This window comes from Podarcis muralis, chromosome 7 (genome assembly GCF_964188315.1).
Source record: "Podarcis muralis chromosome 7, rPodMur119.hap1.1, whole genome shotgun sequence".
Classification (NCBI taxonomy): Eukaryota; Metazoa; Chordata; class Lepidosauria; order Squamata; family Lacertidae; genus Podarcis; species Podarcis muralis.
Genome location: NC_135661.1, coordinates 1,709,010 through 1,735,860, shown reverse-complemented (window position 1 = coordinate 1,735,860; position 26,851 = coordinate 1,709,010). Strand labels below are relative to the sequence as shown.

The 26,851-nt window shown below is 47.9% G+C and overlaps 1 pseudogene across 1 annotated transcript; it reads right to left on the bottom strand.

Annotated features, from left to right (window-relative positions):
* Positions 1–228: 228 nt before the first annotated feature.
* Positions 229–26,421, bottom strand: LOC114589898 (methylenetetrahydrofolate reductase (NADPH)-like; annotated as a pseudogene). The gene is made up of 8 exons (XR_013393487.1): positions 26,403–26,421; positions 25,893–25,998; positions 21,160–21,294; positions 18,690–18,870; positions 15,482–15,617; positions 5,204–5,305; positions 3,144–3,263; positions 229–1,077 (listed from the first exon to the last, which is right to left on the bottom strand). The product of XR_013393487.1 is annotated as a methylenetetrahydrofolate reductase (NADPH)-like (transcript).
* Between the last annotated feature and the right edge of the window lie 430 nt (positions 26,422–26,851).

Genomic DNA, 26,851 nt, shown 5'->3' with positions numbered 1-26,851 from the left:
GTGTCATGCTTTGTTCCGCCATCTTGATTCAAAATGGCGCCCAGTGCCCATGTGTTTCTGACCCACAAGTCCCAATGGACACCAGCCATGGGTGATTGGGGGGGAGGGGCCACGTTACCATAACTCCCTGCATTCACCATGCTGCGCCCCCAGCCACACTGCTACAACGTGAATCCCTAGTAAGTCCCAAGCTCTCCCTCTCGTTCTTTTTTAAAAGGCAAGTCAACATAGGCATCAACTACATTTTATTTCATTTCGATTTCACTTCTCTCCTTCCCTTTACAAGCATTTTAAATACTTCCCCCTCCCCTGCAAGAGAAAACGAGAAGACGCAGGAAGAAGACCACGATCCTGTGACTATATAATAAAATAAAAACAAAATAAATAGCCGGCCACACACTGCGGCTCCCCAGAGGAGGGCAGGTGCGTCGCAGGCGGCTGTGCTCATCCTGATTTTCTGCAACTCCCGTTCTGAACTAGAGGCTTGTGAAGCCATCAGTCCCATTGATCAGAGGGTGCGCACTGAAGCAGCAGCTGAAAGCTTTCTTTTTTAGAGTGCAACCCAGAAACATGGGGGGTGGGCCAGACAGAGATTTGGGGTTTTGGGGGGGATAAGGATTTCTAGCTGCCATTAGTATAAGGGGAAAAGGGATTGTAATAACCCAAGAAGGGCTCGAAAACATCCTCAGAGTCTTTTGGATCAGAAGGGAGATGTGCCTGTCTTAACCGGCCTCCCGCTTTGAAGGCAATGGGGGGAAATTCAGCCAATGGCGCCCCCTAGAGGAGTGTCTGGGCCACTGTGGTTCCAACCTCGCATCCCTAAGGTTTTTGACTATGCTGCCAGCCAAATCTGGGAGGCTGCGTGCCTTTTCTCAACTTTCAAGGTTCCGCCGGACAGTTCAAGAGCGTGTGCACGTCTTCCAAGACCTGCCAGAGGCAGCTGTCCAGGGGGAAGTCGTTGTCCACCAAGTTGACCAGGTAATAGTTGTCGTGCATGTACTGGAGGATCATGCGAGAGGGGGACTCCTCTTCGTACAGCTTGGCCCACTGCTCAATCCACAGGGCAAAGGCCTCATCCTGTCCGAGGGGGGCAGAGAGAGAGAAGCAGGTCACACTTAAAAACAATTTGAGGTGGGGGTGGGAGTGCAGGAGGAACTATGGGAAACGAATTATTATTATTATTATTTATTGAATTTATAATTTATATACCGCCCTATACCCGGGGGTCTCAGGGTGGTCCACAGAATAAAATCAAGATGTAAAATCACAAAATACATAATAAAAAACAAAAACATTTTAAAAGGGCCTAGGATGCAAATCGGGTCAACCAAAGGCCTGCACTAAAAAGGAACGTTTCTGCTTGGCACCTAAAGGTGGATAATTATAGCAAAGTGGGTAAAAATAGAAACAAACCAAAAAAGTTGGGGGAAGTCTTTGAGAATTTGAGATGTATGTAATGAACAAAAATGAAAAATTAATAATTTTTTTTTTTAAAATAATGAAGGCACCAGGCGAACTTGCCTGGGGAGAGCATTCCATGGATGGGGAGCCACTGCAGTAAAGGCCCCGTTCTCGTGTTGCGACCCTCCAGACCTCTCAAGGAGGAGGCACACGAAGGAGGGTCTCGGAGGATGATCTCAGGGAATGAGCGTATGGAAGAGGCTGCATTATGCAGACTCAGACTTATCGGCGCAACTCGCTCAGTGTTGCCTGCTCTGGCCAGCAGTGGCTCTCCAGGGCTTCAGGCTGGGTTCTCCCCCAGTTCTACCCGGAGATGCCAGAGACTGAACTCGGGGCATTCTGCGTGCAAAGCAGATCCCCTTGCGCTGAGCTACAGGCAGAAGAAGCTGCCTTAGACAGAGCCAGACTATTTGGTCTGTCACGCTCAGCACTGCCTCTACTAACTGGCAGCAGCTCTCCAGTGTTGCATAAACAGGGACATTTCCCAGCTCTACCTGGAGGAGCTGAGAAATGAACCTGAGCCCCTCCTGCATCCAAAGCATATGCTCTACCCCTGAGCTATGACCCTTAGCATTCAGAAAAGGCCCCTGCTTAGCCAATGTGACTAGATGTGACCATATGAACCTACCCTGACCCTGAGATCATCTTCTGAGGCTCTCCTTTGTGCGCTTCCGCCTTGAGAGGTCCAGAGGGTGGCAACACGAGAACGGGGCCTTCTCTGCAGTGGCTCCCCGTCTGTGGAATGCTCTCCCCAGGGAAGTTCGCCTGGCGCCTTCATTACACACCTTCCAGTGCCAGGCAAAAATGTTCCTTTTTAACCAGGCCTTTGGCTGATCTGTTTAATATCCTATACTAAGGTTACCAGATTTTTTTCAATGAATCTGGGGACACTTTTCAATTTCAATAGGAATGATACGATTTTGTCAGGGGACTGATTTGTAAATCTGGGGACTGTCCACAGGAAAACGGGGACGTCTGGTAACCTTATCCTATACCCTTTTAAAATGTGGCTCTTTTCTGAGTAGGGTATCATTGGGTTGTTGTTTTTATTCTGATTATATTTGTCTGTGAACCACCCTGAGACCTCCAGGTATAGGGCGGTATATAAACTCAATCAATCAATCATCATTATCAGGGGTCAGCAAACTTTTCCAGCAGGGGGCCGGTCTACTGTCCCTGAAACTTTTTGGGGGGCTGGACTATATTTGGGGGGGGGGGAATGAACGAATTCCTATGCCCCACAAATAACCTAGATGCATTTTAAAGAAAAGGACACATTCTACTCATGTAAAAACACACTGATTCCTGGACCATCCATGGGCCGGATTTAGAAGGCAATTGGGCCGGATCCGGCCCCCGGGCCTTAGTTTGCCTATCCTCCACCACCATCATCATCGATGGGCCACTGCTCTGATCCAGCGGGTTCTTATGTTCTTATGACTTGATACAGACCTATGAGTTCACTGAACCTGTGCAGGCAAAAGTGGAGGTTCTACCCCCAACTTGTTATTAGAGGAGCAGAGGTACCCCGGTACCACAAGTTCTAGGGAATAGTAATTGGCACCTTGTACTTCTGTTCACATACATTTTCCACGGAAATTTACCAAAGCCCCAGATCTGTACCAACAGGCTAAGAGTTTCCTGGGTGTTTGGGGCAGGGCAGGGAACAATAACCCTCTTACCTTCCAGTACATGAAGCTAACCGGGTCTACAACCGTCGGCTGAATGATCTCTCTGCCGGGGAAGATGCCCCACGTTACAGCATTGGGTTGCATTTCATGCGCGTTGGTGATGTTCTCACCCTACCGACGGGAAAGAGGAGGTTGTTTAGAAGGAAGAGAGGGAAACAGCTGCATCACGGTTTTGTATACACCTGTTAACTTGCTGCCAGGCCTGTACAGATCTCAAGACACGGGAGGCGCTGTGGTCTAAACCATTGAGCCTCTTGGGCTTGCCGATCAGAAGGTCAGCGGTTCGAATCCCCGCCACGGGGTGAGCTCCCGTTGCTCGGGCCCAGCTCCTGCCAACCTAGCAGTTCGAAAGCACCCCAGTGCAAGTAGATAAATAGGTACTGCTGTGGCGGGAAGGTAAACGGCGTTTCTGTGCGCTCTGGTTTCCGTCACGGTGTCCCGTTGCGCCAGTAGCGGTTTAGTCCTGCAGGCCACATGACCCGGAAAGCTGTCTGCGGACAAATACCGGCTCCCTCGGCCTGAAAGCGAGATGAGCTCCGCAACCCCATAGTCGCCTTTGACTGGACTTAACCATCCACGGGTCCTTTACCTTTTTTCTTTTTCTTTTTTACAGATCTCAGGCCCAACTGAACAGGCCTCGGTCCAGTATACCTGAAGGAGCATCTCCACCTCCATTGTTCTGCCCGGACACTGAGGTCCAGCGCCAAGGGCCTTCTGGCGGTTCCCTTGCAATGAGAAGCCAAGTTACAGGGAAGCAGGCAGAGGGCCTTCTCGGTAGTGGCGCCTGCCCTGTGGAACGCCCTCCCGCCAGATGTCAAAGAGGAAAAAAACTACCAAACTTTTAGAAGACATCTGAAGGCAGCCCTGTTTAGGGAAGCTTTTAATGTTTAATAGGTTATTGTATTTTAGTGTTCTGTTGGAAGCCGCCCAGAGTGGCTGGGGAAACCCAGCCAGATGGGTGGCGTATAAATAAATTATTATTATTATTATTATTATTATTATTATTATTATTATTATTATTCCTCCCTGCATCCAGAAAACTCCTCCAGGGAACGATATGCTCAGCTGATCAGATTCTCTGGCTAAACAGGAGGCATTGAAACTGGGCCACAAGGAGGAGCCATGAACCCAATGCCAATTGTCCTAGCAGAGGCTGAACAGTTCTCAAAATATTCTCCAGAGATCACAAGCAGAGGGTTTGCTCCCCACATACGCTCTCAGTCCAAGCATCCCAAGTTTCCACGGAAACGTTTTCACTGCCAGCCTACCAGAGGAAGGACCAGGGTCGGATTAAACCCTGTGGAGGCTCCTAGGCAGTCAGAATCTCGCAGGCCCCCTCACAAATTATTTCCCAATTTTCTTTCAAGATCAAATCAATATTATTTTGTTGTTGTTTTGTTTTTTCCCATAATTTTTTATTAATTTTCCAACATAAATTAAAAACAATACAAAACACAATACATAGACAAACAAACAAACATATAAACACGTATAATTTCAAAAACTCTTTTTCATAAATCTTACTTCCCCGACTTCCCCATGCCTCCCCTTTCTGCATCCCTATTTTAAAATTTCTTCAGCAACCCCTCACTTCAATTAACTGATTACTCATTTTCTTTATTTTTTTCCCCTTCTTCTCTTACTTAATCATTTACAGCTGTACTTCTATATTGTTTCTTTACCCATGGCATTTTAGCACTCATTAATTTTACAACAGTTCTTAAGATATACTTTAAATTTCTTCCAATCTTCTTCCGCCGTCTCTTTTCCTTGATCACGGATTCTGCCAGTCATCTCCGCCAGTCCCATATAATCAATCACCTTCGTCTGCCATTCTTCCAGCGTGGGTAGTTCTTGTGTCTTCCAATACTTTGCTAAAAGAACCCTTGCTGCTGTGGTAGCATACATAAAAAACATCCTGTCCTTCCTTGACACCAATTGGCCAACCATGCCAATCAATATTATTTTGATCCGTTGTTGAGGGGCCCCTAGGCTCGTAGGCCAGTGCCCAGTCTGTCTGTTTGGTAATCTGGCACTGAGGAAGGACGCACCTTGACATTGACAATGTGGTAATTCACTCGCTGGCCGTAGTTCTTCAACACTGTTTGGAGGGCTCTGACGTTCTTGCTGGAGGTGAAGAACTCCAGGTAAGCCTGGAAGGAGTCGAGAGGGGAGATGTTGACACCAAAGAATCCCAGCAATGGCACAATTTAAATGTTTAAATTAACTTGGGGGGGGGGAGCAGAGGTTTTTCTATTAGGAATTGTAGGTGCCGATATTCCAAGGGAGCAGAAAATACTTTTTATGTATGCGACGACAGCCACCCGGTTGTCACTGGCCCAGAGATGGAAAGGAGACAAAGTCCCTAATAGGGAGCCCAGAACAATGGTGCGCAAGGCCTTATATAGACATTTTAAATTCCCTGCCCTGTCACTCAAGACTACCCGTCCATACATCATACCTACATCACAGAAAAGGCGGTCTACAATTTAAATGTTGGACTACAGAAATTTAAAATTCAGTACCAAATTATCTAAGGTTGTTCACCAAAGCCAGACTAAACGTCTTTCCTTCTGCAGTGTTGGATGGCAGGTTGAGAGGAGTTCCCTACCAGGACAGACTTGGCTCATGTGCTCAAGACATTGATTCTATAAAACATATTTTGCTGCGAAACATGAGCAAGCCAAGGCTGAACTGATATTACCCTTGCCGGTACCTTTCCTGGGAAAATCAGAGGCTCGTTATGTCAGGTTCCTATTGGAAGACCGGACAAACGCTAGAACATTAGCAGTGGCAAAGTTTTTATCGGTGGTTGCAAGAACCAATGATCCCTGTCTTTAAGTCTGAACAAAATGCTTGTTTAACCTGGAGGTAGGCTGTCTGAATTGTGCATTGCTTTGTAACAATTTGTTGGGTCTCTGGACCGTGATAAAGGGGGGGGGGGGAAATCAATGCTAAAAGCAGTTCAAAACAATTTACAGTCACAGCGATCTGCTGTGACCTGAAAAACGTGTCTCTTGGATCATAGAATCATAGAGTTGTAAGGGACCCAAGGGTCATCTAGTCCAACCCCCTGCAATGCAGGAATCTCAGCTCAAGCATCCATGGCAGATGCCCATCCAACTCCTTTCCTGCAACTTGAAGCAACTGGTTTGAATCCTACCTTCCAGAGCAGGAGGAAACAAGCTTGCTCCATCCTCCATGTGACAGCCATCTTTGAAGATGGCTACCATATCTCCTCTCAGTCTCCTCTTTTGCAGGCTAAACACCCCCAGCTCCTTCAACCGTTCCTCACAAGGCTTAGTTTCTAGATCATCCTAGTTGCCCTCCTCTGCACACGCGAAGCCAAAGTGGTTGTGTCTTTGTTAGGGACTTCAGGATATAGACCAGAAATGCAAAAACAGGCAGCAGTCAGTTTAAAAAAAAGTTTTATTCAATTGGATTTTTGTCAGACAAAAAAGCAAGTGGGGACATTCACAAATTCGAGAGAATGCCCCCGAACACCAGGGGCAAACAGTTTTTATCCCCTCAGGCAAAACAATGGTTCAACCCTTGACCCAGCCCTCAAACATTCCCCTTTATGCATATTCATTGAAGCCCAACCAATTAAAGAATTGATGTCGGTCTTTCGGTTCCAAACTGCATTATACACTAGGTGGCGCTGCGAGTTTAAAATCTTTCTGACCCATTTACTGGTTCCAGTAAATGTTCCTTGACCCCCTCCTCTTTTGTGGTTTTAACAGGTTGCTCGGCTTAGAACCTTGTGGTGGGCTAGACATCCTGGGCAAACGAACAGTTTCTCAGAACAACTCCAAAATCCCCTGACCGCATCCTCTTGCAAACTCGCTGTGTTACAAAAATATTGTTTTGCAAGCAGGGGCAAGCAGGGGAGAGAAAGAAATGTCTTTTTTAGCTTTTAGTTTGCTCTCTAAGATGGCTTTCAGCTTCTAAAATGGCTCCAGCCTGGCTCTCCAAAGTGGACCCAGGTGGACCCCTGGTCCTCACTCCTTCATTCCCCCCTTTCCATCATGAAAATGCCGACCGATTATGGTTCTGCATTTTCATTTTGATGGACCTATAGGTACCACATCATAGAGAGCCAGGACATGCGTACATGTAGCTGCATTGACCAATGCTCGTTTGTGAATGGCGGAACGGTTAAGTAGCAGTGGGAGAAGTGGTAGTCCACTCGTGGCATCTGTTGGGGTGACTTATTGGCAGAATGGGCTACCACTTCAGCCACTTGTAAACACCTAGTGTAGGGGTTATGGACGCCCCACTCAGTCATTAGACGGGAAAAGTTGGCAGGGGAGACCAGGGAACTTTTTCCCGCTTTGGCCAATGCCAGCAAAAATACAGGAGCATCCAAAGAAGTAGGGCAGTGCATACCACGCCTACCCACCAACCCCAATAATTCCATAGTTCCTCGCACCAATACTCTGGGTTCATTCCTAATGTTCTTTTACTGCTGAAGGGCCCACTGATATTCGTATTCAATTATTCGCTGGGCCTCAGGGGTGACTCTCCACCTTTTTGCTGAGGCACCCACTATGTTGTCTCCTCAAGAGATTATACCCAAAAGGGGCTCCCCCCTCTTCATATATCACCATGCACCCACAAGAATATATCCACCCCTGCAACGGCCTGACACACGGGGTGACTATATCAAGGGGTTCTGGTCCCAATACCAAAAGTCCTAGTGGTGCCTCTAAATTTGCTGGAGAGCAAGTTTCTACGTTGGGGACCCTGCCCGCGGGCACCCCTCCCATCCAATTCTTCCGGAACTAGGTGCCCTGTCTGTCTACTGGGTGGCAACTCTTATGCAGCCACAAGAATACCCTGCCACATTCAAGGGTATTAGGTGTGGAGTTACCAGGCTCAGTAGTTCAGGTAGTATTCTGGGATTTTGGGAGGCTTGAGCTACCACGACAACCACAGGTGGGGCTGCAGAACCTACAGGCACCTGTTTAGTAATTTTAATGTGCACCTGATTCAGACACCCTCCCATGCAACACCAGGAGTAAGATTTGGGCCTGGTTTATCAAATGGGGTTGGTACAGTGCTCTACCCTGCAACCAGCAGGCTATTCTCCCACAACCACAAGAGCGGTCTAAAACTCGATAGATTTCGACCGATCCTGCAGCTCCCCGGAGGAGCCACATCCAAGTGCGCTGGGCAATGCAGTGAATAAAGAGCCACAGTGGGAGAGTGGGATGCTGTACTGCGGCTGCCCTATTGAACCCTCGTTCCCAAGAGCTTACGAGTATGCCGTCTCTTACCACCGGCAAGACAAACCAGTCATAGCAGAGGTCAGCAGGCCAATAGGGTCGGTATGGCTCGGTAGGGTCAGGGCAATAAGACATAGAGCAAGTCAATAAAGAAAATAAGAGAGAAAAGAGAAAGTCTTTGTAACTGTCCTTGTGATGATTAGTCGCAGGATCTCGTTGCCCGTGGCCTAACGCTTTTTTCCTGGTAGCGTCAGACACAAGGTGATGATCAACTTCAGAGGGTCAGCAGGATTTCTCTTGCAAGTCCAGACACCCTTCTTCAGATGCGTGTGATGTACCCAGGGGATCACCTCGGCTACTTTCACTGCAGTTGGGGATGAGGGGGTCGCCAGACGCTGTCACCCAGAGGAACTGGTGAACCGGCTCAGCGAGACTGCTGCGGGACTGCAGGTGTACGCTCGAGGGAATACCTGGAAAGGAAGCAAACACACACAACAAACACAGGGATTGCACTTGTTCTTGGGTGATGTGATCTCCCATCTGCTCCAAACTGGCGGGGATGTCTCGGACGAAAGGGGTTGGCCTGCCATATAGAAGTTCAAAGGGTGATAGTCTCAGTCTCTTGGTTGGCGCACAGGGCACAGTTTTGGGATATAGCAGCAGTTAGTTATAGCAGCAGTTAGTTGAGATAGAATATTCTCCCAAGGTGTGCTTTAGCAGCTGGGCCTCCCAAATGGGTGGACTCGTGGTAATTCTTTACAATTGTGCTGGCCAGATGTTGGGGCACAAAAACACGGCTGTCTGGTCCTTCCTGGAGCGTTGCTCCTTCTTGGCTGGTCCACTGCTGTTCATCAAGGGTGTAACGTGGTTCCACATCGTCTGGAGTGAGTTCTGGGATTATTCTTTTGGTATAGCAGGCATTTCCTGGAAATCTGGGCTGCCAGTTGATAAAGGTTGGCTATATAGACATACTTCTCCAGCTGCTTGGTTGTGGCATCTGGCCTCATGTGGGTGGACACATAGTATTTGGTTTGTCAGCAGTGCTTAAGATCCCTTCTGGGACCACTGCTCCAATAACTGAGGCGGGGGCCGGTTCCCAGGCTGCTTCCTTGGCCACTCTGTCTGCCAATCGATTTCCTCTGGCCACTTCTCCTGGTCCAGTCTTGTGTCCATAACCTCAATGTAATCGTGCGTCTGCTCCTCACCTTCTCCTACCGGCAACAGGGTAGCTGGGTTGAGGGCGGTGGTGACCACTGGTGGAGGTTTCAGAGCTACCTCACAAGCTGCATTATCTGCTTTCCGGTTGCTTCTAGTGACCATGTCCCAACCTCTATCATGGCCTTTGCAGTGCATTACAGCAATCTCTTTGGGGGCCCATACAGCTTCTAGTAACGTCTCAACTTCTGGAACGTATTTCAGAGCTTTCCCGTGGGCTCCACTCAAGCCCCGCTCTTTCCATAGGGCGCCATGCATATGCAGGGTTAAGAAGGCATATTTAGAATCAATATAGATGTTAGCCTTGCATCCAGCTGCCAATTGCATGGCAATGCCTTTCGCTGTTGGACTTCACCTCAGAGGACAAATAACTCTTGGAGACTTTGGCCTCCTCAGAACTCTTGGAATGGCTTGCCTGGCTTGCACCCCCACTTTTGGGTGCTCCATCGCCTGAGGAACAGCTTGCAACTGCCTTTTCAGCCTTTCTCCAACACACAGTGCATCACACAGATGCGTTGAACCGTAGAAACAACTTCCCAAAGCAGCCTCAGCCCCCTCTGGGCTTGGTATTCAGCCCCCTCTGGGCATCCTCTAGGCCCCTCTGGTCTGGCTTCCACTGCAGCCTGACATGCCGTCTTCAATCCCTGCCACGCAACCCAGGGCTTCTCTAGAGCATCAGCCACGTCTCCTTCACAAGCCTCCACTGCTTTTTTCTCCCTCTTCTCAGCCTCTCCTCTTTGTTCAAACACCTTCTGGGCGCTGGCCATGATCTGAGATCTGGACATGCCCTGGAACCCAGGCTGTTTTTGGATTTTGGTTTTAATGTCCTTTGCACATTGTCCTATGAAGGAGTCATTTACCATTAACTCATGTGCAGGGAGTTCAGAGTCAAAGGGGGTCCAAATTCTGTATGCCTCCATCAGGCGTTCCAAGAAATTCTAAAGCCTGTGTATTAATTCTCCTCCTTTCCTCTGAGGTAAAGAGAGGGGGTCAGGACTTCTGCTTTTCCTGCCTCTGCGGTGGACCTGGACCGCTTTATGTGCTCCCCCAATGCTTTGCCTCAAACATTGCAATAAGCTTCTGCAGCTTCTCGATACATAGTGGTCAAACTTCTGTATTTGTTCATCCTTTCCCTCAATTCTTTAAGGTTGGGGTATATTTTGTTCAGGATCTGGTCACTGGGCTCTGCCTCGTCTACTTCTGGGGTGTCTGGCAGCCCCCCCTTTCCTGCTTCGGCTCCTGGGGGCCACATATCGGGGCGGCGGTGGAGCTTTGGGGATATGGGGCTGTCCCTGTCCTCCCAAGGGGGCCACCACGGCACTTGGATCATATGGGGGTGGGGCCAGGACTTTTGCCTCGGATCCCTGGTAAATGGGCTTCTTGAGGCGTTTTCCTGCCTGTGCTCCTTAATTTTGCATTGATCAGTCTTATATTTCTTTAGCCAGGGGGGTGGGGGGTTGTCTATTATCACGTGAACCTCTAGAACTTCATCCATGTTCACAAACTCATCCAAGTTAAATGGAGAAAGTTCTTCTTCCTCTTTTAGTTTTATGCAGTTTTTTTTTTAAACTTCTAGTAGTTCTCCCAGCAGACACCTGACCTTGACTGGTCACACCCTGTGGTCAGTTTCAGGTGTCCGGCTTGTGTTTTTTTTTTCTTTCTGTTCCCTCATCCTTTTTCTGTGGCAACTAACTTGTCAACTGTGGTGGCCACAAAGATGCAGGTCTTCTCTTGAGGTTTCTCTGCCTGAGTCTCAAACCAGGGGTCTGCTGCAGTGTTCTCTGAGACACACCTGAGCACCGAGCCATCCAGCTGGTGCCTGGTTAAGGACACCAATTAAATTGCCCTCCCTGTCTCAACTATAACTGCTATAGGTCTAAAACCATTTCGTATTTCCTAGCCATAGACCACCTCTCACTGGTCATCAGAGAAGCTAGGGCACTACTGGTGGTTTCCCTGATGTGTTCCAAACTGCCGCTGGTCACATAGATACCCAGCTCTTCCCTAGCTAAGTTCTGGGATTTAGCTTGCCCTCCCTGGTCAAGCTGTACTTACTATAGGGATCAAAACTGTTGGAGGTCTGCAAAACTCATGTGCTTCACAGTTCAGTGATGGGCTTTGGAGAAACTAGGAGGCTTGCCTTACTATCAAACTTACAGGTCAGCAGAGAACCCTCCAGCTCTGCCTGGCTGAACTCTTGCCTTCATTGAGGTCCAGAGATCTGAAAGCTTTGTATGGACTCTAGTTCTGTATACTAACTTGGATAACCTAAGGGATCTCTGGAGCGATTCCCTCCATCGCTCCCAAATCTGAATCTGAGTCTGAAACTCTTCTCTAAGTAACTACTCAGCCTCAAAAGATACTCCTTGTTGCCCTGTCCCAAGTAGGGCCCCTATGTTTTTTCCCAGTTCAATGCTGTGTCCAGTCCAGTTCCCTCCCATATTTAATATGGCCCTTGTGCAGCGTCCCCAAACACCAAACACACACACATGCAGTTCCCAATTTTCCTCGCCCAGTCGAGCTCGCGCTGCTGGGAACCGGAGTACTTATTGGTTCTACCCCAGGGGAATACCCTGGGGTTACACACACACACGCACCAAGTGCCTCTTTCACTGGACGCTGTACCACACACACACTAGCCTCCCGGTCCCCCCCCCCCCTTTTCCCTTTCTGCCTTCCTTTAAATCCTTAAGCGTGGGTGGGTATCAGGGGCCAATCCTTCCCTTACTGCCACCAAACACGCTTGGGCATGTGATCAGGATGCCCCTTCCCCTTTTTAATTACAAGGGGGTCTCTGTCTTCCTCTGTCCCCAGGGCCCTTTTCCATGTACTCACCAGCCGGCTGGACTCTGGCCTGTCCTGTCAACCTCGGTCCTTCAATCCGTTGCCTTCTCTTCCAGGACCCAGCAGAAGGGTCAAATTGGCTTCGCCCTCCTCCGAAGAAAAGCCTCGGTGGCGCCAGGATAAGCGGCCTATTGGCCCTTCCCCTGTGTCCTGCCTAGAAAAGGACAAGGGAGCTGCCTTCTGGTCTTTTGAGGACTTAAGGTCCCTATCCGAGTCACCTTGGCACCAGATGTTAGGGACTTCAGGATATAGACCAGAAATGCAAAAACAGGCAGCAGTCAGTTTAAAAAAAAGTTTTATTCAATTGGATTTTTGTCAGACAAAAAAGCAAGTGGGGACATTCACAAATTCGAGAGAATGCCCCCGAACACCAGGGGCAAACAGTTTTTATCCCCTCAGGCAAAACAATGGTTCAACCCTTGACCCAGCCCTCAAACATTCCCCTTTATGCATATTCATTGAAGCCCAACCAATTAAAGAATTGATGTCGGTCTTTCGGTTCCAAACTGCATTATACACTAGGTGGCGCTGCGAGTTTAAAATCTTTCTGACCCATTTACTGGTTCCAGTAAATGTTCCTTGACCCCCTCCTCTTTTGTGGTTTTAACAGGTTGCTCGGCTTAGAACCTTGTGGTGGGCTAGACATCCTGGGCAAACGAACAGTTTCTCAGAACAACTCCAAAATCCCCTGACCGCATCCTCTTGCAAACTCGCTGTGTTACAAAAATATTGTTTTGCAAGCAGGGGCAAGCAGGGGAGAGAAAGAAATGTCTTTTTTAGCTTTTAGTTTGCTCTCTAAGATGGCTTTCAGCTTCTAAAATGGCTCCAGCCTGGCTCTCCAAAGTGGACCCAGGTGGACCCCTGGTCCTCACTCCTTCATCTTCAGCCTGTGATGGGAGCAATACAAGGAAGGTGCATGATCCAGGGGGCACGACTCTAAATCCGGCCCTACTTACCTGCCAGTTGGGCCTCGCTTGCATCTTCCTGCTTGGCCTCTGTTCGACATCTGCGGACGGCACTTCCTCAGAGACATCTGCGGCGGCCTCCTCAAATCCCACCTGCAACATCAGGAAGGAACCCTGTCAGGACAGAGCAACAGGGCAAGGAGGGAGAGGCCTGGGCGGAAAACCCAGAGCCTCCCTCAAACCCCACCCTGAGGCCATCACCCAGCCATACCCTCCAACGTTCCTTAGATGAAAAGAGGGGCATTTGTCACTCCCCACTCAACTGACCCTCCTCATCCCCAACCCCCATTTTTGTTCCCCAACCCATCCCAGCAGAGCATTCCCACCACGACCACACCAATGGGATGCAGCACAAACGCCCTCCTGAGAAAAACCCTTCACCCCGGCTTTCTTTTTTGGTCAATTGACAAAAAGAGAAGCACAGAGAAGCATTGCACAGAGCGTGTTTTTTGCATTGCACGGAGTGTGTAGTTGCATTGCATGGAATGTAGTTGCATTGCATGGAGTGTGTTTTGCATTGCAGGGAGTGTGTAGTTGCATTGAACGGAGTGTGTAGTTGCATTGCACGGAGGGTTTGTGCGTGCATTGCACGGAGTGTGTAGTTGCATTGCACAGAGCGTGTTTTTTGCATTGCACGGAGTGTGTAGTTGCATTGCATGGAGAGTGTGTGCACTGCACGGAGTGTGTTTTTTGCATTGCAGAGTGTGTGTCTGAAAAGGAAGCTGGCTCGGCGGCAGCTTTGTCGGGACTTCTTTAGGGGTTCTGGCCAGCGTCGGCCCTGTAAATTTACATATCATGATGGCAGCACAAGATGCCCCCTGCCCAAGCGGGGGCTGGAAGCTGGCAAGCAATAGCTCAATACCTTTTGCCCATATTCCCATTTTATTTAGGGATCCAGTCGGATATCGTTGCTAAAACATACCACTTGCCTATGGAGAAGCTGTCTGCCTTGAAGGAAGTTATTTTGTAATACTTCCTCTGTAGCAAGTGATGCTTCATCAGATCCGATCTTGCTGGGTCACTTAATTAATCTTCCCACTAGGCCAGGCTGCCTGCGGCCTGAGGTCCCCTTACCTTTGTGTACGCCTACCAAGTATGGAGAATTGCTTGGGCCAAGTTACAGCTACAGATCAACTTTTCAAGCTAAAGGACGAGGGGACGAGCCACAGCCCAGTGGCAGAACACCTGCCTGGCATGCAGAAGGCCTCGGGGACCAGGTTGAACCCTCCGCATTTCCAGGTCTGCCTGGGAGAGAGTCTGGTCTGAAACGTCAGAGAGCTGCTACCAGTCCGTATGGATGAGACCGAGCTGGACAGAGCAATGGCTTGACTAAGCAGAACACAGTTTCCTATGTTCCTGTGTCTAAAGAGAAGGGTTGAAAGGACCTGTTGATGGCATTTTACCATTGCACTGTGGAGAGTGTATTATGGTCTGTGTGTGTGGTTTGGGAGCTGCACGGTCAGGCGAAAAACAATGCTGTCCAGGGTTGTAAAGACTGCGGGGAGAATAATTGGGTGCACTCTTCCCACCTTGGATCAATTCTATTCTTCCAGGTGCCATAAGAAAGCGGCAGAGAGAGTGCAGGATAGTGCGCTACCCGGAAATGATCTCTTTCAGCTTCTGCCTTCTGGAAGAAGGTACAGGGTTATAAAGACTAGGACTAGCTGCCTGAACACTTCCAAGTTTTCGGCGTTTGAGAACCAAGGTGTTTGAGAACCAAGGTACCACTGTATATGACTTCATGTTAAAAGACAACTAACTTCCTGTGTTCCTATCCCTGCTGAGCGATGTATACCATTTTCTGAAACCGGACCCTGAACAGCAGCCTATAAACATGTCAAACAAATCTATCTTCCTAATTTGCCATAGCACACGACTTGGAATCGCAGAACTGTGGAGTGGAAGGGACCCCAGAGGTCATCCAGCCTGACCCCTGGAAGTGCCTAAAGCTTTGCCACGAAAGGCAGTGTGGTTCTTCCTTTCACACAAAAATTGATCTTATGCAAGAGGACAGAACTGCTTGGACTGAGAGATGGAAGGGAAGGAGAAAAGAGCATAATGTCCCCAGCCATGTTACCTTTTGGAAGACGTAGCCTCCGTCGGGACCCCAGCCCACAATCGGGTCGGTGGAGGGCTTGCCGTTGATGTTCGGCTGGGAATTGATGGTCAGGATCCCTCTCCAGAGGATCATCGTTCCAAGGCAGGCAGGTCAACTATTGGGGGGGGGGGGGAGAGAAAAAAACTATCAATATTTTGGAAAGGGGAGAGGGCAGGTTGTGTGTGCACACAAATGCACAGCTTTCTCCCATGTTTCCAAATCCCCTTAAATTTTAAAATTCCTTCCCCCTGTTATACCTCAAGCAGACACACACATGTGTTAACCACAACAATAATTTATTTGTACAGTGATACCTCAGGTTAAGTACTTCATTTGTTCTGGAGGTCCGTTCTTAACCTGAAACTGTTCTTAACCTGAGGTACCACTTTAGCTAATGGGGACTCCCGCTGCCTCCGTGCGATTTCTGTTCTCATCCTGAAGCAAAGTTCTTAACCTGAGGTACTATTTCTGGGTTAGCGGAGTCTGTAACCTGAAGCGTCCGTAACCTGAAGCGTCTGTAACCCGAGGTACCACTGTACTCTGCCCATCTGACTGTGTTGCCCCAGCCACTCTGAGCAGCTTCCAACATATATTAAAAGCATTATTATTATTTATTGAATTTATATACCGCCCTATACCCAGGGGTCTCAGGGCGATTCACAGAAAAAAATCAAGATATAAAACCACAAAATCAAAAATAAAAACAACCACCCAATAGTCCTCCCCTCCAAAAAACAAACCCCCCCCACCTTTTAAAAGGGCATAGGATGTAAATCAAATCAACCAAAGGCTTGGTTTAAAAGGAACTTTTTTGCCTGGCACCTAAAGGTGTGTAATGAAGGCGCCAGGCAAACTTCCCTGGGGAGAGCATTCCATAGACGGGGAGCCACTGCAGAGAAGGCCCTGTTCTCGTGTTGCCACCCTCTGGACCTCTCGAGGAGGAGGCACACAAAAGAGGACAAAAGAAAACATTAAAAAGCTTCTCCATACGGGGCTGCCTTCAGGTGTCTAGTTACTCATCTCCTTGACATTTTCAAAGTTCCTTCAAGCACCTTTTACTGTGGGGCTGCAGTTCAGCAGTAGAGAAGGGCCTGCTCAGCATCCATAAGGGCCCTGGGTTCAATTCCTGGCATCTCCAGGTAGGGCTGGGACTAGGAGAGCCATTGCTGCCAGTCAGTGCAGGCAATACTGAGCTAGATGGGACCAAAGTTCAGACTTGGTATAAAGCAGTTGGTTCCTACAAATCACAGCCGAGGAGCAGAAAGCAATGCCTGAAACAAGACCATCCAAGTGTCCCTATTTTCCAGGGGCATTTATGGATCTACAGAAGCCGCCCTGGTTTCTGATTTGATTCCAGAATGTCCCCCTTTTAGAGAGTCCCTATTTTCATCAGAAGAAGGCTGATTACTGAAGAACTGATGCTTTTGAATTATGGTGCTGGAGGAGACTCTTGAGAGTCCCTTGGACTGCAAGAAGCTCAAACGCATCCATTCTGAAGGAAATCAGCCCTGAGTACTCACTGGAAGGACAGATCCTGAAGCTGAGACTCCAATACTTTGGCCACCTCATGAGAAGAGAAGACTTCCTGGAAAAGACCCTGATGTTGGGAAAGATGGAGGGCACAAGGAGAAGGCGATGACAGAGGACGAGATGGTTGGGACAGTGTTCTCAAAGCTACCAGCATGAGTTTGACCAAACTGCAGGAGGCAGTGGAGGACAGGAGTGCCTGGCGTGCTCTGGTCCATGGGGTCACGAAGAGTCAGACACGACTAAACAACAAAATTTTCATCAGAGAAATGTTGGAGGGTATGGAGTTATGCGACCCTCTCCCCCAAGCCAAGGAGATAAGTAACTACGCGACCTTTGGAAGACATCCGAAGGCAGCCCTGTAGAGGGAAGTTTTTAAAATATTTTATCAGTTCAAATTTAAAACTGATGGAATATGCGCAGCTTGCGGACCTAACGTATAGAATAAGAGAACACGAAAAACACACATTTAAAGAAGATTGGAAAATGTTTATTGAATATATGGGGGCGGTGGGATTGTGTACACTTGAAAACGTTGACAGCATTAAAATAAATTCAACAGTGTAAATAAGTTTTGAGGGATGTAATACAGTGGTACCTCAGGTTACAGACACTTCAGGTTACATACACTTCAGGTTACAGACTCCGCTAACCCAGAAATAGTACCTCGGGTTAAGAACTTTGCTTCAGGATGAGAACAGAAATTGTGCAGCAGTGGCGCGGCAGCAGCAGGAGGCCCCATTAGCTAAATTGGTGCTTCAGGTTGAGAACAGTTTCAGGTTAAGAACGGACCTCCAGAACAAATTAAGTACTTAACCCGAGTACTGTTAAAGCCATGGTTTTCCCAGTAGTGATGTATGGAAGTGAGAGCTGGACCATAAAGAAGGCTGATCGCCGAAGAATTGATGCTTTTGAATTATGGTGCTGGAGAAGACTCTTGAGAGTCCCATGGACTGCAAGAAGATCAAACGCATCCATTCTTAAGGAAATCAGCCCTGAGTGCTCACTGGAAGGACAGATCCTGAAGCTGAGGCTCCAGTACTTTGGCCACCTCATGAGAAGAGAAGACTCCCTGGAGAAGACCAATGCTGGGAAAGATGGAGGGCACAAGGAGAAGGGGCGACAGAGGATGGTTGGATAGTGTTTTCGAGGTTACCAGCATGAGTTTGACCAAACTGCGGGAGGTAGTGGAGGACAGAGGTGCCTGGCGTGCTCTGGTCCATGGGGTCACGAAGAGTCGGACACGACTAAACGACTAAACAACAACAAACCACTGTAATGGAATACTGAATGGTATAGTTTATGTAAAATATGTAGGGATTTATATTGTGCAAAATGAACCATGGAAAGGGAAGAAGGAAAGCCATTGATATTTTAAGGTTGTTTGAATGAATATTTGTGTGTGTGTGTGTGTGTGTGTGTGTGTGTGTGTGTGTGTTTTATTATGTTTTTATTGATGTTGAAAGACACCCAGAATGGCTGAGGCAATCCAGTTAGATGGGTCTGGTATAACAACAACGGAATAGGACACCCCCATTTTCACTGGAGAAATATTGGAGGGTATGTGAGACTTGTGTCAGGACTCCAGAGACCGGACGCCCACACTTGTTCACCCCCTATGTGGAGGTTCGTGGGCCAGGGCCCTCCCTGAATCTCTCACCTTGTGCCCCTCCTTGTTGGGCTCTCCGGCGATGTAACACCTGAACACCTCGAAGACGCTTTCCTCGCTGGTCAGCTCCTCGCCCCACATCTTCAGCAGCTCGTCCCTGGGAGATTTGCTCTTCAGGTAGAAGAGGTAATAATCCTTTAGCTCCCCAAAGGCTGGGGAGGATGAGTTACCCCTGAGGGTTGCGGGAGAGAAGGCATGTTAGGGGAGGGCAGGAACAAGCCCCCTTACAGGCAAGATGGCCTCCCCCACATTCACCCATTTGACTGCTCCCATCAGCAGAACTGTTGCAGGGACCACAGAATCCCTGTTCTAAATTTATAAGAAGTCCATCTTTTCGTGTGGCAATACCCAAACTCTGGAACTTCCTGCCTATGGACATCAGGCAGCTGCCTTCACTGTACTCTGTGCTAGAAACATTCGTGAAGCCCACCCAGAGGTTTAGAAAACTGATGCATATTTCCATCTGTTTTTAGCTAGTTGTGAACTTGAGCTCTTGAAAGTATTACATTATCGCTGTTCTTACCGATAAATTTTATCGTTTTGTCTTTTTCGCAAACCGCTTCGAGGCTCATTTGATTTTTTGATTTTTTACAGTCAAGTGGTATATCCATTTCATGAAATAATGAATCGAACAAGGGAATGTGTAGTAAAGTTAGTACTTTCTTAGCAGCTTTTCTTTGGTCAAGTGGAAAATGAGGCCTTGTGGGAAACCAGTAAGAATTATGGGAACCGTCCTGTTGCTTTAACCCGTGAGCCTGTTGGCTCCAAGGGCGTGAGAGGATGACTATGGGAAAGGAAATTTCGGGCTAAATTGAAGGTTTACACCTGCGTTCAAAGTTATGAACATACCCTCTGTAATGTTATCTATCCTTAATTACTTGGGAATGTACATCTGCCTAAGCTCCACCAGTCTCCATCGGAAGGGAGGAAACACCTTGATCTGGGTTCTGAAGGCTTAATTGGCTCAGCTGCCACAAGTTAGAATTATTAGCCCACAAGCTGGTCATTGGAGGATTCAAAAATAATCCAGGGTTCTGACTGTGTTTGGGGGTTTCTGATTCCACGTGCGAATTATGGAGAAAAGATCTTGAGAATGGTTTGAAAGGCGCGCTCTGCAATTCGCAAAGAATCGCCCGGCTGCTGATGTCCACCAAAGCAGCCATCTTTTCGTCCTTCTGTGCTTTTGCGTTGAAGATTTTCTGAGACCTTTGGATGCGGATTTCTGAAAGACTCTAACTATCCTATCTTTGCCTTAGAGTATAGAAGTGAGTATATAGTCAGCTATCATTTACAACGTTCTTATTTTTCTGTACTTGTAATTTACCAAAAGATGTGCCTGCTTTTTAGCATGTTCTTTACGTTTTAAAATAAATTTTTAAGAAAGAAACTTTCTCTTGTATTGTGTGTGCCTATCCGGGGGAATAGCTAATTCCAACGCCTAGACTTCTTGGTTACGCTCTACCAAAGGATTCCTGCCTGCAAGCTTGTGGAAGCAACTTGTAGTTTGGGGTTAGCCAGGAACAAAGGAGCACAGCTGACTCCCTTGAGCTGTGGCTTCTGGTAACCCTGGGTCGAGGGAGTGGTGGCAGCTCTACCAGTTCTATTTTGTCCTGTTTCTGAAAAGTAAATGGGTTTGCCAGCCTTGCTCAAGAAACCTGATCTGGCCGGAGAGCAAAGACAGGTGAGGGAGGGGCAAGTGGCTGGGCGCCCATTTACTACAGAACGAAACAAGGAAATCTGCCCAGAAAGTATAGGGTCTTTTCTGGACTTGGGAGGAGACAATCCTATGGGTTTCAGTCAACTAGGTTTTACTTAGGGTAGCCCCGCTGAAATTAACAGGCCCAAGAGATAAGTCATTTCATTAACCTATCAGTAGAGGGAAATTCCCAGGTGTCAAAAAAGACTATTTATGTAGGCTACTACTGCAGCCCATGTCTTGTTAGCCCCAAAATGGAAAACAAACGAGGTCCCAACCAAAGAAGAATGGCAACTTAAACTGATGAAATATGCGCAACTTGCAGATTTAACATCTAGAATAAGAGAACAAGAAGAACATACATTTAGAGAAGACTGGAAAACGTTTACTGAATATATGGGTGAAAATTGTGTTCATTTAAAAATGCTGACAGCATTAAGATAAATTCAGCAGGGTAAATAAGTTTTGATGGATGTAACAATGGTTTCCTGAATGGTTTAGTTCATGTAAAATACGCAGGGCGTATGGTATGCAAAATGAACCATGGAAAGAGAAGAAGGGATGTCACGGATTTAAGGTTGTTTAAAAGAATATTTTGAAATGTAAAATTTAATAAAAATTATATATAACTACCTCAACTGGTCTATAACCGTTGCATCTTTCTGGCATCTTCTGTTTTAATTCAGATAGGCCTCCCATCGCTTCCCAGTTCAACCAGATCTTTCCAGAGGGATACATCCACCTCCCCCCCCCCGCCACACTCACCAGTGGCCATTAGGAAACTCATCCCATTCCTGAGTTCGGTAGATGTAACTCTTCGGCCTGGAGGCCCAGAAAATGGGTCGGACATCTTCAACTCGCCGTTTGGGGTGAGTACTGACCGCCCAGGGCAGGGAACGCCTTGCAGGGGAGGGAGAGAAAATTAAAACATAAATTTGCACCTATACTTGCGTGCTGCATCTTTTTAAACACTTCCTGGTAGCTTACACGTGTTTTGCTCCCCTGAATTAAAAACTGAAGGGATGGCTCATTTTTATACCCAGCAAGTGAGTCAGTGTGGTTGTAGTGGTTGGATTGGGATTTGGTAGGCCAAGTTTCAAATCCCCACTTGAACCCAGAAGTTCATAGGGGGACCTTGGGCTGGTCACTGTCTCTCAGCCTAGTCTACCTCGCAAGATTGTTGTGGGGATTAAATGTGTGGGGGGAATATATATACAGTGGGATATATATACAGAAGTGAATAAATGAGGTTTACTTTTACAGCATGTAAGTAAGGAAGAATTAATTGCACCCTGATGTATGACTGTTGCTGTTTTTTAAATCATTTTTATTAATTTCCCAATAAAAACAGCCAATCAACATATCCGCATCATAATCTGATTAAAAACAATAAACTAAAATAAAAAAACGGCCAAATTGTAGTCTAAATTGTAATTATTCATTTTTCCGGGCTCCCCATAGTCTGGACCTCTAAAGCATATCTCCAAATCTTCGTTCCTGCCTCTTCTCGTTGTTTTCATGTTTTCCGCCTTCTGATCTTAACACTTTAAAGTTCTCCATCTCTGGTGATGTATGACTGTTTTGAGCATGCCTCATAAGTGGGAGAAGCTAAGCTCTGGGGAGAACAGTGGCAAGCACAGAGGCAGAAGAATTCTCCTCCCATCTGAAGAGATTGCCTGTTCTGTCTTTGTGTTGGGAGAGACTGAACGTTCCAGAGAATTACACCTTCCTAGCACAGGCTGACTGGAGGAGGCCAGTGGAGTCTGCTGGTCAAAGCAATCTCTCGCTGAGACAACTTGTATGCCTGGCCCCACTTGCAGGAGAGCTGTCCGTGGTCCTTAACCCAAACCTTAGTCTGCTCTCCAAGGTGCTGTTGCCTGTCCAACCAGGAATTTCTGGCCTACCCTTGCTTGGGCCACCAAGCAACTGGTGGTAGAGAATCACCCTCTGTTCCTCTTCTGCCAGTCTGCTGGCTAGAAGGACAATTTTTAAAAAAGATAGTTCTAGCCTTCACATCCATGAAGGCTGCAGAGGATGGAGTTTCCCTTACCCGGCAGCCAGCATGGAAACAATTCCCACAAGCTCGTAAAGAATGTGGCAAGATGGATTCCTTTGGGTTCAACGAGGGAAAAGAAGATAAACAGATTCTAGCAAGGATGGGCAATGTTTAAAGAATTCTGGACGGTCAGACGGGGGGGGGGGGGCTTAGATATAATCCTTTTGAAATTCTGTCGAGAGCATATGAATATTGTTCTTAAAGATCATAAATATATAAATAAAAAGGGTCCACCCACTAAATAGCTCAGTTGGGTAGATTGTGGTGCTGATAATGCTAAGGTTGCAAGTTTGATCCCCATATGGGACAGCTGAATATTCCTGCGTTGCAGGGGTTTGGATGCGGCCCAATCGCCTTCTAAATCCGGGCCGCAGATGCTCCGGGACTCAGCGTGTTTTTACATCAGTAGAATGTGTGCTTTTCTTTAAAATGCATCTCTGGGTTATTTGTGGGGCATAGGAATTTGTTCATTTCCCCTCCAGAAAATATAGTCTGGCCCCCCACAAGGTCTGAGGGACGGTAGACCGGCCCACGGCTGAAAAGGTTTGCTGACCCCTGGACTAGATGATGCTCAGGGTCTCTTCAAACTGTACAATTCTGATTCCACTTGATACCTTTCCTTATTACTTTGCTGGCTTCTTTCCTCGCCCCCCCCCCCTTTCCTCCCTCCCTCCCTCCCTCCCTCTCCTTCACTTTTTTATTTCCTGTTTGCACATACTCTATTTCGGATTGTGACAGCAATTGTTCGTTAAACCTCCGTCATAACTTGATGCATCTTTGCAAAACTGTGCAATTATTGACCGGAATCTTGTTTGTTTCCATTCCTGCACTTGCATTGTTTACAGCAACACACAAAAAAGTTGGTTTTCCTTTTTTTAAAAAAAAGATGTTGCAAGCTACCGTATTTTTTGCTCTATAAGACGCACCTTTTCCTTCCTAAAAAGTAAGGGGAAATGTGTGTTCGTCTTATGGAGCGAATGCAGGCTGCGCAGCTATCCCAGAAGCCAGAACAGCGAGAGGGATCACTGCGCAGTGCTCCCTCTCGCTGTTTTAGCTTCTGGCTCAGTCACGCTCTGTCCCTTCCACCACCTCCTGGAAAAGCCCCCAAGAGCCGCGCTCCCTTTAAAGAGCCGCGTGGAGCGTGTGTGCGGCTCTTGGGGGCTTTTCCCAGAGGAGGGAGAAGGGCAACACGTCTCCCTCCTCGGGGAAAAGCCTGCAAGCGCTGCACACACGCTCTGTGGGGTTTTGCTGCTGAGCCATCTGAGTCAGTTTCAGATTCACAACTTTCATCAGTGGGTGTGGGGTTTTGCTGCTGTTTATCCTCAGTCTCTTCACACGCTCCACGCGGCTTGTGAAAGGGAGGTTTTCCCACCCACCCACCCTTTAAGGTTCCCCTTCTGACCTCGCTATGGACCTCGGTTGGTCGCCTTTAAGGGGCCTGGTAGGAATTTTTTCCACTTGGCAAATTGGCACCGGCCATTTGGGTTTTCGCCTACCTCATAGCAAATCGTCACAACTCCTTTGGTTTTGGCGGTTAGGCATTGGTAGGGGTATTGTTATGTAGATGTGTTGGGGGGGAGGAATGCCATCACCTCCCCCAAATATTGAAGGGTAGTCTAGTAAAGGATTCGGGGGGCGTGGCCTCGTCCGAAGCCTATGGAGGCCAGGGCCTAAAGTGCGCCCCCGAGCGGTGACCCCGGGGGAGTCCCTAGTCGATGTGCATCAGCAGGGCTCCCCCTGCTGGTGTTAACCCTTCCGGGTCTTCAAGCAAGCAGGCCGAAGCCGGATAGTTGGATAGGACCAATGCCTAAGCCAATACCGCTCATCACCTGTAACCGATAAAGTTGCGGGCAATTTTAGCCCATTAACCTAAAATAATGGTGTCATGTGTCTTTATTTCTACTGGTGGGAGGCAGGAACTCGCCACGCAAACGCCGGCACCCTTGGCCTGAAAAGCAAGATGCATGCCGCAACCCCATAGTCACTTTTGGCTGGACTTAACTGTCCAGGGGTCCTTTACCTTTTTACCCGTTTTTGTCAACAACTCCCATCCACTCCAGCCAGCACGGCCAATGGTCAGGAGCAACAGGAGCAGTCAGCTCAGCAGCCATTGCATCAGGCAAAGGAAGAGAGTTGGAACTAGAGGGTTGCTCTATTAATATGGCTAAAAAGACCAGCAATTTTACTCTGATTTTTTATTCCTTGCAACCATTGACATTCTGGCTCCGGCAAGTAACCAGTGCTTTTCTTCAAGGCTAGGGAAAAAAGGTGCTAGTACTGCGTACCCTTGAATACCCCCCCCCCCCGAAAAAGCACTGACTGTAACTAAGAATTAGAGCCTGGACCTGCTTTCACCTCCTCTTCCCTCCCACTCCCCTTTCCTTTTGTGTCATGTCTCATAGGCCACACCCACACCCATATATTTAAAAGCATGTTGCTTGCTTCAAAGGATTCTGGGAACTGTAGTTCACCCCTCACAGTTCTCAGCACCCTTAAACAAAGTGCAGTTCCCAGGATCCTTTGGGGGAGGGAAATGGGATTTAAATCATGTCTGGTTTGGATGTGACCTTAGATTGCAAGGGTGGGACATTTGTAAGCCTTTTTTGACTGACAAGTGGCATGAAAATGCCTAGTAATTGCTCGGCTGAGAGGAGAATCCACATCCAAGAGCTACACAAACACATGCCTAATTAACAGGTTTAATTGCAATTAACTATCTTGCACACATCCAGGAAAGAAAGAAAAATAGGGCACATATTTTCAGCAGATAAGATGCAAGGCTGATAAGGTGCAATTGTTATTAAACGAGTAATTCCATATGTGATCCTTTCCTCAGGGGAAGTTGTTCAGCTGTTCGCTAGACAAACGTTATGAGCTGTAGTTGACGGACATGGCCAGTTTCAGTGGGTCTACTCTGAGTCAGACACAGTTGCTGACAACCTTACTTCTAATAAAAACATACATTGCAGAGCCACTTTGCCTCATTTTCCCCACACGCAACAGCCAAGGAGTCCCCAAGACCAGGACCCCCATAGCAAGATGCCCTAGGCTGACTCAGCCCATCAGTCCCAGGACTGTCAACACTGGCTGGCAGCAGCTTTCCAGGGCTTCAGGCACGGAGGATTTCCAGCCCTACCAGGAGATGCCACTGGGGATCTGAAGCAAGATTTCCTCCACCACCGAACTAAGACTCTTCTCTTTCCATGGCTGCCACAAATCACACACTAAACATTTAGGGGTTCTGCAAGGGAACAAGGGTTAAGACATCACTTGCCTTTTCCAGGTGAGACTTTTTCAGGCTCCCACTCTGAGCAAAGGGAGTTGGAGCAGGAGGTCATTTACAATAAAGGATATTTCCAAGGAGGAGATCAGGGCTGGGCAAGCAGCGAGGCGGGGAGAAGGGACAACAGCCCAAACCTGCAAGACCCATCGCAACACTTGCCTGGTGGAGTGATCCTTCCATGCAATTGTCCACTGCAGCTGGACAGGCTTTTTGCTGCGCTCCAGGTTATTTCCTGCGGCTGTCCACGTGCACACCCAGTGAGACTCTCAGGCTCGCTGACCTTGCTTGGATCAAGTGCACAGCCACTCTCCAAAATGGACTCCCGCCAAGAACAACAGCAGCCTCTGAGCCTCCGCTCTACAGCTATGCAAACAGAGACGCCGCTTGGGCTCTCAGTAACTGCACATACAAAGCCAACTAAGGTGTGCATTCAAAGGTGCCCTCCTGCTCCAACCAGAGCCCAGCCCAGACCTGCGGATGCCAGACCTGGCTTGCCAATCAGAGGCCGGCCCTGGCACTCCCTCCAATCTCTGCCCGCTGCTCCAATGGGCAGTGGAGATCCAGCCCTCTAGAGACACCCTTCTGTTTGTCAAGCATAAACGCTCCCTTTGGTTGTCTGGTCTGAATGCCCTGTTGTTTGTACAAGGGCCGTTGTGCAAAATGTTTTACGTTCCGAGAGCAGAGCCATATATTCCCTGCTGACCCCCTCAAAAGGAATCAAAATGAGGGACCCTCCTCCTTTTTACAGTAAAGACACTGCCACCGAAAAGGTACTTTTGTTATGCGTAAGAACCGCACAGGATCTCCCTTCTCTTCATACTTAAGAGAAGAGGAAAGGAAAGTTCTCCTGCCAGCCTGACAAACCCATCCGTGGAGAACCTATACGGACTGTTTGAAGACCATGTAAAACGACATTTGCCTGGCACCTGCTTCGTATAATATAGGCAGGTGGTCATTTTCTCAGGTTTTAATCAACACATTGTGGCTCTGGAACTGAAATTGCTAAACTATGTATCACTTTGTGCTGTATTCTTGGTTTTATTGAATTTGTATGTGGCCATTTTACAGCATTTTAATAAAAAAGGAAGGGGAGGGAGGGAGGGAGGAAGGAAGGAAGG